This window comes from Egretta garzetta, unplaced genomic scaffold (assembly GCF_000687185.1).
Source record: "Egretta garzetta isolate BGI_Z169 unplaced genomic scaffold, ASM68718v1 scaffold524, whole genome shotgun sequence".
Taxonomy (NCBI): Eukaryota; Metazoa; Chordata; class Aves; order Pelecaniformes; family Ardeidae; genus Egretta; species Egretta garzetta.
This window is the reverse complement of record NW_009259336.1, coordinates 1215810-1231635: the sequence shown is the minus strand read 5'-3', so window position 1 is coordinate 1231635 and position 15826 is coordinate 1215810. Positions and strand designations below refer to the sequence as shown.

Below are 15826 nucleotides of genomic sequence, written 5' to 3'. Positions count from 1 at the left end.
AAGCTGCATTATTTTTTTTCCAAATCCCAATGACTAAAATAGGAGAGTAGAAAAAAAAATCCTGTCTGATGTTTCATAATGCAGTTTAAAATGTTCAAAATAGTCTACTGAAATTGAGTAACAAAGTTAATGTGACTCAACGTAGCTTGTGTTATAATGGGTCATTGCCAGTTACCATGAAACAGTTGACAAGTAAAGCTGTAAACTGTAGGAAGAGGTCTTTGCAAACATCTCCTTGCCTTTTTTTCAAGGAAGACAAAATTTTAAAACCTTGCTCTGTGATGTGCCTAGTAGATGCCCTGCTTTAGAGTGCAGAGTTTATATACAAATTAGGGGGGGGGGTGTGTGTGTATGACTGGGAGGTTTCAGTGTCTGTTGTGATGCCATTAGGTGCCTCAGGTTCACCTCACTTTCCCACGTAGAAATGATGTCATATTACTGAGGGGATGTACCAACACTGATAGGGTTCCTGTTTTTGTTGGATTCGTTGCTGTTGTTTTATTGGGTTTTAAAATAGCATGCAATGAAATGTCCAGTCTCAGTGTTCTTGCTTGCTGTTTGTCCTCCCCCTTCTTTTGTTTATTTTGTGGGCCCCTGAAGAGATTCTTGCGGAGTTATGTTCATCGTGTGACAAGTATAAATCCATCAACTCTCTGCTTTAACTACTCTTAGTAATCCGTGAACCCTCTGTCTGCAGAGAGCGGGAGGGAAAACAACTTCACACGTTCAGTATAAGCAAATACATTGCAGAATAACTCTAATTCTTCACATTTAAAAGTAGAGCTCAGCTTCATAAGAAAATTAAGAAGGTGGCATGTTTAAGAGCAATTACACTTTCAAATTGCTAATGAGTAGTCAAATACAGAAATCGTTCCTCAAATCTACTCCTATCTCCAATTTGCAGTTAATTGCATTACAACTGGTATATTTATATTAAAAATTTGCAGGATCTTATTACTCAAAACATTTTCAAAGTAGCAGCAGCAGCAATTTCTCTGTTAAAGCCAATACAAAGCTTTTAAGGTTTCCTTGGGTATGAAATTGAGATGATACATTTATTTTTTAAAAATCCTTAGAATTTTCTTTGATCTGATTTGAAATTTTCAGTGCAACTTCAGAAATTATTCTGAAGAGCCTACTAGTCTCCCAAAATGTTGTGTTTCTAAAATAAATATATATTTAAGATGCATTTTTGAATGCAGGCTCCTTTAGCTGAAATTAGCAATAATATTCTATATAATCGCCAATTATATTAGCTTCTGTTCTACAGAAAGCATTTTCACAAAGGAGGCTTATGTTGTCAATTTTTTTCTCTTTTTTTAATGTCAATATTTTGCTGAAAAAATTGCTCATGTGTTTACATGTAGTGTTTACGCATACCATAACAATGAATATGACATCATACTAATGAGGCCCCCTGAACACCACGCATGGTTAGATGTAGGTGAAGATGGCATAAGTCATCTCATTTACCAGTTCTAAACCATTGAAAGTTTGTTGGCTCTGACTGGAATGAGATGAGACCAAAAGGTAGTATTTTGGTGAGGCGAAGAGCTGCTAATAAAAACAGAAACTTGGGAGAGAGATATAGGGTCTTCTATGTCTTTTTAAAATAAAGGACCAAATTGTTCAAGAAGGTCACATCTGTCAAACCTCGTTCAGGCCATGTGGACCTGTCTGTAGAGTGAAAGGTGGAAATGAGGCCAATGGGACGAATATTTAAGTCAGTTTACCATTTGAAAGTATGAATTCTTATGATGCACTTAAAACTGCTCATGCTGCTAGGAGTCTTCCTCACAGGTGGTCTTGCTTCTTGGAGTACGGTGCTATTGCAGTTCAGGAACGGTAACGGCTTGTCAGAAGTGGATTCTGCTACAATTCAATACAGCTATATGTGTATATTTTGTGTGAATGACATTTCCTACCTGCCCAGTTTGTTTTTTTTTTTAATTTTGTATTACTAAAGTTATCTTTTTCCACTAAATTTCATGAAAGCTATTCTTCCATAAAATTACACTCAAAATTATGGAATTCTAGTTATGAAAGTACGGAAACATTCTTAGATATTTGATTTTCTTTGTGGTGACAGGGGAACAGAATGGATCACAAAGTGTTGAAGAAACGTTTTTTTGTAGGCTCCTTTCCTTTTTTTTTTTTTTATTGGGCTCATGAAATCTACTAAAAGCTGTAAGTTTTGCTCAAAACTGATCCTGCACAAATGTTCTGCATCTGCTGACCTCCATGGATGGCCACAGGCTGGGCCTATTGCTCCAGTTCATACATGAACAGTTCAAACTGTTCTTTTCCTGTAAAATGTTGAGCATTTTGTCCATACTGCCTGCCCTGATCCAGAAGTGCCCTGATCCACCATTTCACTGGTGACAAAGTGATATTAGGTGTGCTTCAGATGTTGGCAGGCACAACGTGCCTCTTTGTCCTTGGTATCTCGCAAACGGGACTGCTTTTGCTCTTGTATAATTTACCCCTGTTCTTCTTTTTAACACCTCGTTCCACAGGCTCGGCCAGATGGGAGATGTTTGGCAGCTGGAGGACCCAGATGCCGAATTCTGGAATATAGCTTTCCTGCATTGGCATGTGGGTTCATGGCTGGCTTCTTGGCTTGCACCTCGGCTAGCTTCTTGGCTAGCTGTCTAGATGGCAGTTGTAGCACTGCCTCTGGGGCTATGTTAGGGTCAAGCTGCTATGGAGTTGGATGACTTTCCTGATCTGAATTACCCTGCCACACACCATTTTCACCTTAGTTTGCTTTCACTCTCCACTATTCAAAGACAAACGCTTGCACCGTTCTGTTTTATTCCTGCCATTTGTAAGACTAACTCGAAGCAGTAGTTCTCATTTGTCACCAGTTCAAAAAGAAAATAAGCATCACAGAGTGCACTGTTTCACATGTTAGGATTCCCATTCAGTCAGTAGGAATGTAAGGCCCAAGTCTACACTTGCAATTCATCTCTGGAACCAAATTGTAACTACAGAGTACAGGCTTTAAAAAAAAATTTATTTCTTATCTCTAAACTGATTGCTTTCAACTGTAAGTGAATCTAGCCTCTATTGAACAGAAAAAAAAAAACGCATTTGGGGACACAATCTGGATCATTTTTGAAGAAAAAGGATAAAGAATAATGATGATGATGACAATAAATAGGACATTACTGGTAATAATTAAGAGCGCTGCCAGAAGAAAATGCTTGATCTTTTCTTTGCCTGATTTGGAATGTCCTCATTACATACTTCAGTTTTACCTCAGGTTTTGGGTTTTTTTTTTAATTTTATTTTTCATAAATGAGGTAATGAAAAATTAATGCATCTAGGATAACCAAAGCATTTGAAGTTATTCCCTAATCTACACCTTTTCTTCCATGCAGCTCAGTGCATAAACATTACTTTCAGCGGGAAAAAACTGCAAAATCAGGAGGTCACTAAGACTCTGGATACTTAAAGTCATACCTGCTATGAAATTTTCATTCACTTACTCAGCTGTAGTGAGAGTATGTTGTGCTACACTGGAGGCAGTGGTATCTCTGTTACACACTCATGAAACTTTTTTAACACTTGAGCAAACAGCACTTGTCCCTCACTTGGACATGAACTTCCACCTGTATGTTAAGGTTAAGCTTTGCAGGGTGATCTGACCTCTGAGGAGAACCATCTGAATTCTCCATTATAATTACTGGAGACAGGACAAGGGGCAATGGGCGCACACTGGAACATAAGAGGTTTCAGTTGCATATGCGGAAGAACTTCTTCACTCTGAGGGTGACAGAGCCCTGGAACAGGCTGCCCAGGGGGGTTGTGGAGTCTCCTTCTCTGGAGATATTCAAAGCCCACCTGGATGATGTCCTGTGCCACATGCTCTAGGTGAACCTGCTTTAGCAGGAGGGTTGGACTAGATGATCTCCTGAGGTCCCTTCCAACCCTTGCCATTCTGTGATCCTGTGTGATTCTGTGAGAGTTGCATGTCTCAGGAGCAAGCAAAAAGGAGACCCTCCCTGTCTGGTTTAGGTGTATGCTCCTCTTTGCTGATGGCCAAGGGAATGTAAGTGCTTCCTCAGGAATACAGCCCAGTTACATTAGATAAGTCATTACAGGCTATATAGGGAACCAGTAGGAACTAAAAGCATCTGTTTCACTCAGAGGTAGTCTGCATAGCCCTCTCTGGATGATAATGGAGCAGGGATGATTCTTTTGAAAAACTAGCTGGCAGCAGCAACAGCAGTATTCCCACCTTTTGCAGGAGAGCTTTGTTAACTAGCTTGTCGATGAAGTAGGAGATGAGGTTTAGGTTCTCAGCACAAGCATTGCAGAGGTGTTTTAGTCATTAGGATCCTTGGCACAGGCCTAATCACATGAAATACTTGTGGAGCAGTGGAGTCTTCCATCCTCCTTCTTGCTGAATATGGGCCATTGTATAGACAGGAGCACAGAAGCCACAGGATGGGAGTGGGTAAGAAGAGCCTGAATCCTGCCTGAGCGTGGACAGGACTGGGACCGTAGGCTCTGTTCCCTGGAGCAACATGAGGCCAGAAACCACTGTAGATACTGAAACAGAGCTTTCACCATTCCCCTCTCGGAGCAAAGTGTCCAGTTTTCTAGTATGGAGCCAGGATCCCTTTTCTACCCAACCTTCCAGCCTCATGGTTCTTGCATTCCTGGTGTCAGAGTACCCTTGCTTCCGTGGATGTTCATGCAGGAGACCCCATGTCCTCATAACCAGGTTATTCCTGGGATGGGGGACATGCTGAATCAACCCTTCTGTCCAAGAAGGACCTACAACCAAAATCCCTCCTTCCCTGGGCAAATTAACCCTACAGAAGTTGCCAGTGCCACCGCCATCAAAACTCTGCCTGCCTTTTGTGAGCTTCTTCACGAGACATAGGTAAAGTTCAGGACGTTGCCCTGCCTGTAGGTGGAAAATGGGCACCTGCCAGAAAGACCATGTGTGAACGTATGCCTTGTGGTAGGTGCCTGAAGAAGCTCCAGCTTGACAGTGAAGGACCTCATGAGTTTAGGGACATGCTGGGTAGGACTGTTCATGGGACAGTGGGTGGGAATGCAGTTATGGACCTACGAAGGCTTTTGGATGCCTGCCTCCCAAATTAGGGTTTCAGGATGCCAGTTTCCACACTTCTCCACATGTTTCACTTTCCAAACTATTTGTTATCCTTTCAGATGAGCAAGCTTTCAGTGTTTTTTATTGTAGTAGAATTAAAGATGTTATTTTGTTATCTAGAGGACTGCTTTTTCCCTGTTTGCCTGTTTCTGCCCTTATGCCTATCAAAGGATGGATCTGGCTGTCCTTAATTTTTACATCTCAGCCACACTTTCTGTCTCACTAAAGAGATTCTTGTCACTTTCTGTATCCCAGTGGCTTTGAAAATCATATATAAGGTAGAGCAAATTATCTTTCTTTTTTTTAAAAAAAAAGCAGCTATGATTGTTGTCCCTTATGCATTCTTTTCAAGCAGAGAAACAATGTTAAAAAATGAAAATAAACAACTGCAAAGATGTTTTTCCCTTCCCTTGCACCTCCAGTACATTCTGTAAACCAGTTACTGTAATTGTTTTTAAACTTTTTTAAACATGCATACTGTCAAGAGGCTGCCAACGTGACCGCAAAGGGTGAAACAAGATGACAGAGCAAACAGAAAATCCCATGTTTTGTTTATCAACATCTTTTTTTGCCTAATGGCAGATACTTGGAGAGAGAATCTGTTTACTTCAATGAAAGACTAGCTTAGGGTTTGCTGATTCCCATGGCAAAAGGAAGGCATGGTTTCCAAATGCAGGCTATTCAGTGTGTGTGATGAGCTGAAGTCATTTGTGGATTTGTATGTTGCATTTTGACGTGATTAAATGTTTTAAGTCTATTGATTTCATGCTGGGGATTAATGATGCTGAATGAAAGAGCATCAAAGAATAAAACATGTTTACATGCCCGATTAAAATACCTTAAAAAAAGAGCCAGAGTACCTATTATTGGATAGGGAAGAGATAAGAGCAGCAGAGGACCAGTCATGCATTCTGCATCGAAAGGAAAATGAATTAATTTCTTAGGCATAGAAAGAAGAAGAGCGAAGATTTGATAAGGATTGACTGTACCTTTCTGAATGCTTAACGCTTGTATTTGACTCGTTATTTTGGAAGAGGGGATTAAAGAGGTTTCATTATCAGTTGCCGCAGATCTGTTTTACTGAATCAATCAAAGCATGATGCTTAGCTGCTTGGGATTAATGAGACGATCTTTTAACTGGAGAACTTGTTGGTAATGGCATGTTAATAAAGGACAAGACCCAAAGACATTCAGTACAACTGTGGACGTGAGATACAGTAAAGATGGTGTTCGCTGCTTTGAATTTGCATAATACTTTCAGATCTGTTTGCCTTAGCATATTAACTCAAAAAAATGTCATTATCTTAAAATGTTCGTAGCGCTAATTGGTTTGTATCTGCTCCCTGCAATCGTTCCTAATGGCTGTCTAGATTCATGGGTCATACCTGGATTTGCAGTTAGGTGTCACGTTCTGTTTACCCAGATAATAGTAGATGAAGATGGAGAAGACCCATTTGCTCGTTAAATCCCTCCTGTTGAAAGCACGATATAGGCTCTTCCGGTAGTATTAAACTGTTAGTACCCCTGATGTTAGCCAGAATGCCAGAGGGAGAATTTATTTGTGGTGTATCTGTGGAGAAGGACGCCTTAACGATCAAGTTAGCGTGTGAAATACTTGATGCACGTGAAATACTCCCCGCTGAGCTAGGAAGAAGTTTAAACGTGCAGTCTAATACAGCTGTGTAAATACCTGATGAGACCAGCTCATGCACACATTCATGTTTTCTCCGCTGATGCTCTGATCTGGATTAGCCTATGCGAGATGAATTCAGCAGCTTGATACAAACTACGATTCCTTGGCCTCAGAAGGGGTTGAATGATTATCTTGGGTTTGGGGCAGCGGAGAGGGGGGTTGACAATGTGTAGTTATTTCCCCCCCACACACACACACACACTTCCACTGCTTAATACAAGACCTGCAGCCCTTAGTTACAGAACAAAGTGTCTGAGCAGTAACCGAGCTTGTGCAAACCCGAGAGAAGAGTAATGACTGTTCCTCGCAAGCTTCCTGCCTCGATGCAGGTGCAGGAATCAGGAGGGCCTGAATAATTCATAAGGTGCAAATTAGCCCCAGCTTGCTCCCACTGCTTGGATTTTGCTTCTGCTTGCCTACCTAGTTGCTAGAAAGAACAGAAATAAAGGAAGCTGGGGAAACTGGGGAGGGCAAGGCAGAAAGTGTTACAGTTTAAAGGCCAGAGTCACAGAGGCTGCTGAATACTGGGTGTGTTTGAAGTCTCAGTGCTTGTTGAGGAATTGGACTGTGCATTGATTATTCATGAAGTGTTTTCTCAGGAAGAAGTAAGCTCTGGGGACCCATTCCATTGCTCTCGGAGAGGGAAAAAACTTCCTTCTAAGAATTAGGTTTTTCCCGCTTTTATTGTTATCGTTTCTAAAAAAATATTGCTTTAAAAAAACAAACCCAACTCTTAAAAGCTCACTTAAAGCCTATTTGAGAGAGTATGCATTTATGGTGTCGCTGAACTCAAGGGTCCAGGGAAATTTGTTGAGAAATTTTGGATATTAGCATGGTTACTGCTTTCAGTAAACATGAATTCCAAGAGCTTGTATGAAACCAGTTATGTCTGGAAATGCAATGTGTAATTAGCTTATATTTTTATCGTTTTAAAGGCAGCATTTGTCTGTTTTATATACTGGTAGTGATGGTTACCTTTTCTGTTGGGTTACTTAGCTGCTTTGCTGCCCAGAAGAACGAAACGAGAGGTGAGTGGTGCTTAATCCTTCTGCTGCACAGCACCGCAGCTCACCCAAATATCAAGTAAAAGGTTTTGCTGAGCGCTGTTGTTACGGGAGAAGGGAATTCCTGACACAGATCTTTAAACAGTTCATGTGTCGCCGTGCAGCAGAGAGAGGAGCCGGTCTGAAAAAGGCAGATTGTTTCCGCCGCGTACCTGAACATCCCTTTGACATCTCTCACATGGGAGATGGAAACATCCGACATCCCCAGCAGGAGCAGGAACAAGGTATTTAGTTCTCCCTATCGGCAGGGGTTTGTATGGAGAAAAACTCTCCCAACGTTTTTGCTGTGCTGAATGTGAAAAGAGAAGAACAGCAGGAAGAAAGCTTCTTTTTAGGGTTTTGGGTTTTTTTTTTTCTGACATATACCCCTTCTTTCTCCATTCCCTTCTGCCCCACCCCCTCTCAGCTCCCACGTGCAGCAGCTAGGTCACGTTGCCATCATCTGTTTTTGTATTTGCCTCATTTGGGTGGCTGGAATAGGAGCTGGCTCTCGTTTCTAGCTGATTCTGTCATTTCCGCTAGGCCCCAGCTTGGGCAGGCGCCAAGACCAACAGGTGATCCTTGTAGCTGCAAAACAGCAGGAAGGAGGCTGTGCGTGTAGGAGACAGTGCACCAGAGGGGCTGCCTGGCCCCGCTCCATCTTTCTCTATAATTAACGCCCCCCCTCCCCAACACCAACCCCACCCCCCCCATACTGAGCAGAAAATCTGTGCAGAACAGCTCAGCTGCAGCAGCCGACGTAGGGAAAACGTTAATAAAGAGCCCTGGAAGAATATCGGCTGTGCGAGCGCAGAGGTGCGCTCTGTCTTAGAGAGAAACCGTGGTTGGTCCTTTATGGGATTAGGGGCAAAATTGTATTAGATGCTGAAAAGTAATATGCACTCCGTCAACCGTTGCAGGAAAATAAGCATTTCAATAAATTTCGGTGCTGTGCTCACAGGCTTTCTTATTTGTACAGGAGCTAGTTTGGAATGAGGTGATAATTCAGTTGAGCTTTTCTCTACAAGAAGTAGCTTGCGAAGTCACGTGGAAATTATTTGGGCAGAGAGTTAGCTCTGGTCAGGCAGGGCCATCTCGAGCTGTAGAGCTGGGAGCCATGCGGGCTCTGTATTCTCTGGGCATCTGCACCAGGGAGGCATGACTGTGCGGGGCTTCGCAGGAGGAATTTTTAGAACATACAAAAAACTTCCAGGGATCCTCAAGGCAGCCTCAAAGAACTATTTTTTTCAGAGGAAACTCCTAAAACATTTTTTTTTTATAATGAAAACAAAGTTATATTTAGGAGATGACAGTGGCTTAACAAAACCAGTTTCAAAACATACCTCCAATGCTTAAGTTAACCCCTTGGCATATATCATAATCTGAGATAATGTGTCCCTGGAAACCCTAACTGCATGTTTGTATTTGTGAGGCAGGCTGATGTTTTAAGATAGATACTCGGTAGCCTTAATCCTCTGTAAAACAGATGATATCTCAAATTCTTTCCGTTCGGTACACATGGAAGCCAAATTGCTTCTCCTACCTGTGGAGGCAGTGCTAGTGGTTTGAAAGCCGAAGGCTGTAATATAGGCAAGGTATACATTTTCTGTATACACTTCTGCAGGGAGCTGAGCTTTCTCTCAATATGCTAGAGCACATCTCCGCAGCAAGGGTAGGCTGCCAGGAGAAATGAACTGGGAAGCCTCGATCAGCTCCGCTGGTGAAAATGAGGCATTGCAACAGATCTGCACAACAGCAAGCATTCGCCCCGCCTGACCGTTCCTGCTATACGCAAACCAGAAATACAAACAGCCATGAGAGTAAACTCGGTTATGAAACATCAACATATTTAGTAATGCTTCTAGCAGCTAGCCGTCTGCAATCCGTTTGACTAAGCCAGCAATCGTTTCTCTGTGCATTGTTCCACGGTTTGTCAGCTGCCCGAAGCGGGAGGAAGCGCCCTAGCAGGGACACATTGCATCTCAGGGGTACGTCATGCGTGTGGAAACCTAAAGGTGACCCAGGACCTGACCTGGCAGCAGATTGTTCATGAATACACACTTTACTTCCCTTGGACGCGTCTCCCCATGCTAAATGGTGTACCGACAGACACTAGCATCTTCGTTTTCTTTCTCCTCGTGCCCCTTCCTTTCTCAGTGCTGGTTTACTGCCTTTGCTCCCTTCCAAAACCTCTGATATATGAGGCTACTAGCAGGGAGTGAGGTGTTTCCAACACAACATTCTGAGTTTTTCTCTTCTCTCCTCTGTATCTTGTGAGACCATCTTAATCCCTAAATTTGCAGTGGGTCCTGGGCAAACCTGAGTAGTCCCTCTGGCAGGCTCTGCTGTCCCTCTTGCTTCTCCTTGGGTTAAGGGGCTAGTGAGAGTGGTTTAATTCTCAGATGCTCACCACTGGCTCGGGTCACCTCTATAAACCCCCATGGGCACAGCAGGATCACAGAATCATAGAATGCTTTGGATTGGAAGGGACCTTTAGAGGACATGTAGCCCAACCCCCCTGCAGTGAGCAGGGACATCTTCAACTAGATCAGGTTGCTCAGAACCCTGTCCAACCTGACCTTGAATGTTTCTAGGGATGAGGCAAGGATGAAGCGGAAGCTTTTATCCGTAGGGTGGTCAGGGAGCCCAGTGGCTCCGTTTCATCAGGAGGCAGCCGTACACGTCGGGGAGGCTGGAGAGCACGCAGGAATACTTGCTGCCTGCGTTCGGCTCAGTGCAGCCCAGTCTGGGCAATAGCCCTCCAAAGAGTGCTGCAGGCGGGAGAAAAGCATCCTTTGGTGGCCCCCGGAAAGTCAAGTTTTCCAGTGTATTTGGCAGGCAGCCTGGAGCAGATCCATTCCTTATCCCAGCCCTGCAGAGCACCACCCCTCGCGGTTCTCCCTCCTGCTGCAGCACATACCTTACTATTATTAATAGTCCGGAGGCGCCAACAGCGTGCTTTGTTCCGGACAGTATGCGGTTGCCCAAAGAAGAGCAGGGAACTGTGTGGCAATTGTTTTTGTACTGGTAGATGGATTTGGTAATGAGCGCTGCAGTTTTTCCTGGTCCTTTTTTTTTTTTTTTAATGCACCTTCTTCTCTTCTGCCTCCCCTCCTGGGCTGTCCCCAATGCCCTCAGCAGGTAAAGGATGCTGTAATCCCTCTGGAAGAGGCGAGGGAAGTGCTGTCAGGACACAGAGGTGCATGGGAGTGGCAGGCTCACACGGCATCGTAGCACTTCAGTGGGAGTAGGTCAGCTACACCAAGGGGGCTGTGCGGTTCCCTGAACAGTGAGCCCTAAAAATCAAATTAAGAGTGAGCAAGAGAAACAAGTCGGTCGCAAGTTCTTCTGAGTTGCAGTGTGAGTGTGCAGAGTCCCGCGGTGTGGTTTGTTGGTGCAGTGTGTAGTGTGCAGGGAAGTGAGCGGCTCCCGTGCATTTGGCCTGGTGCATCTTGGCCCGAAGTCACGGACTCTTTCATGCCATCGCTGCAAAATCAGTGAAAGCTTCAAAATCTGTGGCTGCTGTTTGTTGAACCGTAAATCCTTAATAGTCATATTTACTTTGGAATTGACAGAACTTTCAAATATATCTGTTTTCAGGCTGCGAAACCTGAGCAAAAAAAGACATGGATTAGCATGCGAGCAAAGGGCACTTTCGGAAGAAACAGTGGATTTGGAAAAGCGTGCTAACAAAATGTGCAGTCACGGGAATTCCTCTGAACTCAGTGTGGAATAAGAATAGGCAGCATGCACTGAGCCTCATGTCCCCTAGATTAGTAACTGTTTAATGTTATTCCTGTAACCCATATACTTCCTTTTGTTACACCACCTCCTCCTGTTTTTCCACCGTGTGTAGTTCTACTGTTTCACCGGGTATTAGCTCACTGCGGCACGTAGTTTGTCTTTTTAACTACTTTGCGAAGTATCTAGTGCTCTTTTGGGTGCCATAGAAGCAATAATAATAATTTGCCAGGTGTGCTGTGTCAAGGTGTTCTTGTATTGTTTGTTGCGCAGGCACAACGTAAGGGTGACTGCTGAATGCTGATAACTCAGCTGTAAGGTAAACCTCTAACACAGGAAGGGAAATGGCCTGGTTTATTTATGAATACACTCAGAAGCAATGTCTGCCTTCCAGTATACCCACGCTTATTTTAGGGTAACGCATTTTACTTGGAGGCAGCATCGCCAAAGGTCAATAATAATCAGGGCTAAATTGCTCACCACACAAAGGTAATGAAACGCTCTCATTACACAGGCCATCATTTTCATTGTTAATTCAGCGTTGTTTAACTTTTCACTGGTTTCTCCGTTACGACTGTGGCAGTGAGACAGCCAGGCTGAGCCATCTGCTGCTGGTGCTTGAAAGGTGCAAAAAGGCACCACGAAGAAAATCTGTTGACTGCAGTTGACCGTTTCAGGGAGAGACCATACTTGAACCAGCAGAAACTGGAGGGAAGTGTAAACTGGCTTTAATCCTGTAGCAGATCTCTGAATGTTAAGGATGTCCACAGCAGTTGGGAGGAGACGTTCAAGAGTCCGGTCATGTTCAGGATCACATCCCCTCGGCTTTCTCGTTGTCACTGTGGTTGTTTGCAGCTGAGGGGAATTCTCTAGCTTTTGGACTTAATGTTAGATATCTAATTGGCTGGAGAATTAATGTAAACTTAAAATAATTCAGTTTCACAGTCATTATACTCCTTAGCTTTAAATTATTTAGCTTTCTGTCTCTGGTATCTCCCAAAAGCCCTGCCATTACCGATCGTCTGACTCTCTTTATTAGCTTATATTTTTCCCTAAAAGCAAGGCCTCATGTATAGTGTAATTATCCAGCAGCGCCGATTAACTGCATAATTCTCTTTTCTGTAAAACTGCTGTGTAAATTACTTTTCATTTCACAAAAATGACTCATCAGGCAGTTTTGTGGAGGGTTCTTTGTTGGGTTGGTTTTTTTAGGTTCCCCTTCCCCAGCCACATGCTCCATCACTGTGGCATGGTAATATTGTTAAATACGGTTGTGTATGATCTTCGTGCAAGCACTAAGCCCTACAGTGATTTCAGTGGAGAAAGTTAAAGTGTTTTCCATGGTACTGTTACTTCTACCACCAGACCTGATGAGCAAAAGTTGCTAAGATATCCGGCTCTTAGCAGTAGGGATGGTTTTTTAGAGAAAATTGTCTGAACGAGATCAAGGAGACTTGTTTGGTTGAACTAGCTGTTGAAACCTCCGCCACTTCTCAGCCTTTCGGACTCTCCATTGCCGCTTCCAGTATGCTTCAGTCACCTTGGCAGCCTACATGTCCTCTTCTTTTTTGCTGTTGTTCCTTTCCCATTTGCCTTGGCAGTGGCTCCTCACCCTTCCTCCACCGAGACCGAGAAGCCCACCCACCACCCTCCCATGCCCTTAGATACTACTTCATGCTCCCTACACCTGCTTCCTGGGCTAGATGATACTGAGAAGATGGCAGGTCCTTGTGGGACTATAAAATACTCTTGAATGGCAAATGCTACTACTATGCTCATCAGCTTATCGTCTGGAGTCGGCCTGAACAAAACCAATGGACAATGTACAGTGAAGAGCCCTGCCTTGTTGGACTGGTGGATAGCCTGGATGTTGCAAATTGAACCTTTCCTTTCTGATGAGCGTGATTCCTTGGGTCTGCCATTTTTTAAAGCTGTCATTTGATGCACGTGCCATGTATTTGTAAACACCCCAAGCAATGTGGAGTTTGGAGGTCATCCTAGTCCCATATGGGAGTCCTTCGCTAAAGCTGGCATTTGGTTTCAAAAGGGCATGTTTCACTAATGTGTGTGTAGAAAACAACTGACCAAAGTCTAAAATCCTTCCTACTGAGTCAGTCCAAGTGGACCCAGTAACCTGGCTAGTGTTTACCAAGAGAGCAGAAAAACGGGTTTGCTATAGAGTGATTCTTCCTCTGGAACACCCATGTCCCCTCCCTCTATCCATCTTCTACTTTATAGCTTAAAAAAATCAGTAGTTTATGCACCTTCAGCCTCTGAGGCTATTTCTTGACCTTAATGTTTAATATCCATATACGACCCTGCCCTTTGTGAACTTGTCTAATCTTCCTTTGAGCCCATTTATTCTCTTGGCCTCTGCAGTATGCAGTGGCAGTGAGCTCCAAGTATGTGTTACATGAAAAAAAAAAAGTTCTTCCCTCTGTTCAGTTTAAGCCTCCAGTTCTTAGAAAAAGTAGTGAATAATCACTTCCTATCGTTACATTCTTGGCTGTGCAGAGCTCTGCTATCTCCCCTGGGTTATCTCACAAATTTGGCATTCCCAGGGTAACGTGATTGTGGGCCAGCTGTCAAAGATGTGGTTGAAATAATTTTCACAGGGAGGGTTTTCACTCTGTGCTCTCTTCTTGAGACCAAATTAATCCTAGATCTGCCATCCTTTGAATCTGTTGCTAAGAATAGGATGAATTACAGAAACATGCTTCCTGCGAACTATTCTATCATTCTTTACGTTCAGAACATCACTACAAATCATTTCTCATGGCACAAATAGTTGCAAAGCATAAAACTGCTGAAATGCCAGTCGTTGAGCTGCTCTCACCATTTGCTTCTAATGAGTTGGTAGCTTGTTCAGCCCTCTGTTTTTTAAGTATGACAAAATGATGCTTGTTGCTGTTCTGCTGCTTGAGCTATTGACATATCCCTGTAGAGCTCCTCATTTCTGCGCTGCCAGGAAGAACTAGGATTACTGTACCAATTGTTCTAATTATTTCCAAATTTCTCTCTCTAGCTTGTATTTCTGGAGCTAATTTGTTGTCTTTGTACATTGTTTTATGTCTGTCTTTTGTTTAATCCCATGCACCTGCACTTCTAGACTATATGTCCTTTTGCTAATGTTCTGTGTGCTGCTGTGAGTTACAGCAATGAGCAGATGGAGTCAGACAAACAAGTATCTTTTACGATTAAAAAAAAAAGTTGATTTCATGTGTCTAAAAATGCGAATTGCATTATGTATGTTCCTGAGTTTTAGACTTTAACCACTTGTATTGAAAATGATCCTGATACAGTTTTTTCCCTGGTTCTTCTAGTCTCAGTGACCTTAACAACCAGTATTTTTGTTGACACATGGCTTGGCAAATGAAGGCTGAAATAGTAAATGGACTATCCTCTTTGATGCGTTTCATAACTGTTTTCCATCAGGCATTTGCAATACTGTTTTTAAATGTTTAATGATACCCAAAGTCATTAGAAATCTATTACGTAGGTCTGGCTTTGAAGGGAGAGAAGTAACCACTTCAATACACTCTTCCCCCCGCCCCCAATTTTACTACAGCATTGTGACTGATAATATTTTCTCCTATTAATTAGTTTTATTATCACAGCATAGAGATCACTGTCTTCAAATATCCATAGGCTTTCAACTAGAGTGGCTGTCGATACTGAGGACAGATTTTTGTGGGATGTTAGGGGACATTACTGTTCAGAGCACCATAAACCCTGTGTTTTCCCATACTGTGTTTCCATACACCTCTGTAATGTAGAAGGGATTTGCATCAGTATGTGTGCTAAAGAGTTGCTCTACATTAGCAGTCCCTTCTTTATAATTAGGAGAAAAGGACACAAACATGTTGCTTTGCAGCAAGGATCTCCTTAATTGTAACAGAGGTATGGCTGTAAAGCATGCTAAGCCATAAAGGTCACAGCTTCTGTGAAAAGTTTCTCTATTAATAGTCTATAAGTATTTTGTTTCTGCCAAGCTAGTGCTTAGAACCAAATTAGTCCGTCATTACAAGTCTGATACATTAAAGTCAAGGGTGTATCAGTGTGCCCTGTGTTGCCTCCAGACACCCTCCATGGTCCCTTGCTCAGACTGCATTTTCATAAATGTACACATATGGCAAATATGAGTAGACAAATGACTAAGCAATTTGTTGCGCAATCAAACAACTTGTAAAACAAATGAGTCTTTTTTTTTTTTTTCTTTCC

General features: G+C 42.9%; 1 protein-coding gene across 2 annotated transcripts in view; it reads left to right on the top strand.

Moving 5' to 3' along the window:
* The window catches only part of KLF12 (Kruppel like factor 12), a 174229-nt gene that overhangs the window by 116783 nt on the left and 41620 nt on the right, over positions 1 to 15826 (top strand). The gene's annotated exons all lie outside the window — the stretch shown is intronic.